This window comes from Priapulus caudatus, unplaced genomic scaffold, assembly GCF_000485595.1.
Source record: "Priapulus caudatus unplaced genomic scaffold, Priapulus_caudatus-5.0.1 Scaffold997, whole genome shotgun sequence".
Lineage (NCBI taxonomy): Eukaryota > Metazoa > Priapulida > Priapulimorpha > Priapulimorphida > Priapulidae > Priapulus > Priapulus caudatus.
Window position 1 is genome coordinate 35,920 of NW_014578058.1, and position 5,184 is coordinate 41,103.

Genomic DNA, 5,184 nt, shown 5'->3' on the forward strand with positions numbered 1-5,184 from the left:
CGAGAACTCCTGTACTCGCATACATCGCACGCGTACGGTTTCTCTCCCGTGTGCGTGCGCGCGTGGATCTGGAGATTCGTCAGCTGAGAACTCCTGTACTCGCATACATCGCACGCGTACGGTTTCTCTCCCGTGTGCGTGCGCGCGTGGATCTGGAGATTCGTCAGCTGAGAACTCCTGTACTCGCATACATCGCACGCGTACGGTTTCTCTCCCGTGTGCGTGTGCGCGTGGTTCTGGAGATTCGTCAGCTGAGAACTCCTGTACTCGCATACATCGCACGCGTACGGTTTCTCTCCCGTGTGCGTGCGCGCGTGGATCTGGAGATTCGTCAGCTGAGAACTCCTGTACTCGCATACATCGCACGCGTACGGTTTCTCTCCCGTGTGCGTGCGCGCGTGGATCTGGAGATTCGTCAGCTGAGAACTCCTGTACTCGCATACATGGCACGCGTACGGTTTCTCTCCCGTGTGCGTGCGCGCGTGGATCTGGAGATTCGTCAGCTGAGAACTCCTGTACTCGCATACATCGCACGCATACGGTTTCTCTCCCGTGTGCGTTCGCATGTGCCTTTTCAGGCTCTCGCGGTAGCAAGTCCTGTACTCGCACGCGTCGCACGCGTAAGGTTTCTCGCCCGTGTGCGTGAGAAAGTGCTTCTTGAGGTGCCCGCAGCATTTGTAGGCGGAGCCGCATATGTCGCACACGTACGGTTTCTCTCCCGTGTGCGTTCGCATATGCTTGTTCAGGTTGTAGCGGTAGCAAGTCCTGTACTCGCACACGTCACACGCGTAAGGTTTCTCCGCCGCTTCGCTCTGCATGTCTGAGCGAGGAGGAGCAGGAGACAGAGGAGGAGAAAAAGGAGCAAGAGGAGGAGGAGGCGGAAGAGAAGGAGCAGGAGAAGAAAACGGAGGAGGGGCAGAAGAAGCAGGAGCAGGAGAAGGAGGACGAGGAAGAGGAGAAGGAGCAGGAGGAAGAGAAGGAGAAGAAAAAGAAGCAGAAGGAAGAGGAGAAGGTTCCATCGAGCGGGCGGTGATCGAGATCACGATTTCGCCCCGATGCAGTTTCCTCTCCCACTTTCCTCCCCGATGCAAGTTCCTCTCTCAGTCGTCCGCTTTCCTGCAGACAAAAAATAAAGACCCCGGATAACTTCCCCTGCCTCACAAAGAGATGAAGTCAGATTCGTTTGCTGCGGGCATGTCACTAAAAATCACGAGTTATACTTAATAGGACAGGACTACACAAAGAAGAGTGAACTTTTCCAAATTTTAGTGTGTCACAGGTTTTTCAGAGTATAGATACACGTGGACTCGATAAAGTCACGTGACCAAATCACCACGGCAACGGCAATATTACGCCCCGACATTTCTAAAGTCAATCACTATAGTGATTTGTTGATTGAAATATCTACAGGAAGTGAGAGACTATATATAAGCAAGAGGTATCTATAGGCAAATTTACACATATTGCATGCATATGGCTTCTCTCCTGTATGAGTGCGCATGTGTCTACGGAGATTACCTAGTTCAGAGCTCATGTACCCACAGATATCGCACACATATGGCTTCTCTCCTGTGTGAGTGCGCATGTGTTGCTTGAGACTACTAGAGGTAGTACATCTGTATTTACACATATTGCATGCATATGGCTTCTCTCCTGTATGAGTGTGCATGTGTTGCTTGAGACTACTAGAGGCAGTACATCTGTATTTACACATATTGCATGCGTATGGCTTCTCTCCTGTATGAGTGTGCATGTGTTGCTTGAGACTACTAGAGGCAGTACATCTGTATTTACACATATTGCATGCATATGGCTTCTCTCCTGTATGAGTGCGCATGTGTTGCTTGAGACTACTAGAGGTAGTACACCTGTATTTACAGATATCGCACACATGTGGCTTCTCTCCTGTGTGAGTGCGCATGTGTTGCTTGAGATGACTAGAGGCAGTACATCTGTATTTACACATATTGCACGCATATGGCTTCTCTCCTGTATGAGTACGCATGTGTGTATGGAGATTACCTGCTTCAGAGCTCATGTACCCACCAATATCGCATACATATAGCTTCTCTCCTGTATGAGTGCACATGTGTTGCTTGAGACTACTAGAGGCAGTACATCTGTATTTACAGATATCGCATACATATAGCTTCTCTCCTGTATGAGTGCACATGTGTTGCTTGAGACTACTAGAGGCAGTACATCTGTATTTACAGATATCGCACACATATGGCTTTTCTCCTGTGTGAGTGTGCATGTGTGACTGGAGATCATTGGTGGTAGTACACTTGTATTCACATGCATCACATTCGTAGGGTTTATCTCCTTCAGGGTGTTGCATATGTGCTTGGGAAGAATCCATCTTATGAAATGCATCCACTTGGATTCTGAAATGATTTTGAATAAATATCAAAATGCATCCACTTGGATTCTCCCGAATGAAAGCTAGCTCTTGTGTGTGTGTAGTTAGCTTTCCTGTAAGAAATGATTTTGAATAAATATCAAAATGGATTATAAGTGCAAAACGTGTGTAATATAAGATGTGATAAAATGCAAAGAAAGAAACCAAGGACTTTACAAGCATAATTTTGAGCAACTTCATGACATAATCAGTTTAACAAGACAAGATTGACTGCTCACAAATAGATCTGTTAATAAGCAGGGGTAGAAATTAACTTTTAAACAAGGGAGTCCAACGGACTCCCTGCCCTCAAAGAGTGAGTCCGCTGCAAAATGAGGGAGTCAGTAGTCTGAAGTTCAAAATTAAAGATTTGCTGAAAAAATACGGCAATTCTGTGAGGCCGTGCTCTGGAACGAACTAGTTAGTATAGCAGAATTTTCAGGGAGTCACACGGCTCCTGCATATGTCAAATCAGGGAGTCCGACATTAAATCAGGGAGTATTTGACTCCGGATTCGCGTTAATTTTGCACCCTGATAAGGATATCTAATTCTAACCGATTGTTCCTCGTTGGCCAACTGTAGTGCAGATCTGGGGTGGTAGACTAAGATGATATGTGCCCTCTGTCATTCCCGTGCTACAAATGCAAAATGTTAAATATTGTAATTATTTATGTTAGTTGTATTATGTACTATATATAGTATAGCTGGGCTACCCGGCGATGCACGGGATAAAGGAGAAAAGAGCTAGAATTTAGTCTGCCATCCCAGCTGTACTGATCCATCCCTCTCCCTTCCTTTCCCTTTTTACCCTTTCCGTCCCCCTCCCTTTTTTTTGCATTTTTTTTTGGCCTAAAATGGTCGTCGCGTCATGCTGATTCAGAATATATATGGTGTTGTGGGTGACCTCTTACGGGTCTTGAGAAGATAGACGGACAGACAGACAGACAGACAGATAGACAGACAGACAGACGGATCCGGCCATTTATGTAGGAGATTAATGCTGATACAGATAATATTAGCAAATGTGAATGAACACATTAGTCTAACATGGTAAACAACTAAAATGACCAGCGTCAATAAACGTAATCACTGACGTGCTACACTTTGTACATAACGCTGATACAGATAATATTAACGATTGTGAATGAACACATTAGCCTAACATGCTAAATAACTAAAATGACCAGTGTCAATAAACTTAATGACGTGATAGGCCCCTACACAGTCTTTGTATCCAATGCCAATGGGGGACCGTCAAAAGAGTTATATTTTGTGATGGATATGCATTTAAAATGGTTAGGGGATATCTCAGCATAGATTTATAAAATAAATTGTTATCAGTAGACCTGTGTTTATGATTGGGAAATCGCCCTAGCATGCATGTGGGAAGCAAAACTGCTAATTCACCCCCTCCTGTCCTTCCCTTGCCTCCCCCTCTGTCCCTCGCTCAGCCTCATTCATTTTTATCGCCCTCAGCTTTCTTCCCTGCCGCCTTTCCTCAGTCTCCCAACTCTCTTTCTCTCTTAGCAAGCTATATTATGCAGTGTTCTTCAGTCCATACTGCACATCTGAAACGGTGCTCGTGCATGCGCAATATCTCCCAAGAAGAAGAATATTTTGCAAAAATTATGCATTTAGAATACGGAGGAGGTAGTCTAGCAGAGATTTATATGATAATATTTCACAACTATACTTCTCTTGAGAAATAGGAAGAAGACCTCGCATGTAAGGTGCCCGTTGCATAGATCAGTCAGTACACAATTTGGCTACGTTAGTGTGTTAATTAGCGCATGCGCAATATCTCACCAGAGGAGTTATATTTTGTGATGAATATATGCATTTAAAATGGTTAGGGGATATCTCAGCATAGATTTATAAAATAAATTGTTATCAGTAGACCTGTGTTCATGATTGGGAAATCGCCCTAGCATGTGGGAAGCAAAACTACTAATTCACCCACTCCTGTCCTTCCCTTGCCTCCCCCTCTGTCCCTCGCTCAGCCTCATTCATTTTTACCGCCCTCAGCTTTCTTCCCTGCCGCCATTCCTCAGTCTCCCAACCCTCTTTCTCTCTTAGTAAGTTATATTATGCAGTGTTCTTCAGTCCATACTTCACGTCTGAAACGATGATCGCGCATGCGCAATATCTCCCAAGAAAAATAATATTTTCCAAAAATTATGCATTTAGAATAGGGAGGAAGTATTCTAGTATAGATTTCTATGTAAATATTTCACAACTATACCTCTCTTGAGAAATAGGAAGAAGACCACGCATGTAAGGTGCCCGCTTCGTATACCAGTCAGTACACCGTTTGGCTACGTTAGTGTGTTGGCGCATGCGCAATATCTCACCAGAGGATTTATATTTTGTGATGTATATACATTTAAAATGGTTAGGGAATATCTCAGCATAGATTTATGAAATAAACTGTCATCAGTAGACCTGTGTTCATGATTGTGAGAGCGCCCTAGCCTGTGGGAAGCAAAACTACTAATTTACCCCTCCTGTCCTTCCCTTGCCTCCCCTTCTGTCCCTCGCTCAGCCTCATTCTTTTCTACCGCCCTCAGCTTTCTTTCCTGTCGCCTCTCCGCAGTCTCCCAACCCTCTTTCTTTCTTAGCAAGTTATATTATGCAGTGTTCTTCAGTCCATACTGCACGTCTGAAACGATGATCGCGCATGCGCAATATCTCCCAAGAAAAATAATATTTTGCAAAAATTATGCATTTCGAATAGGGAGGAGGGAGTCTAGCATAAATTTATAATTATGATAATGTTTCATCA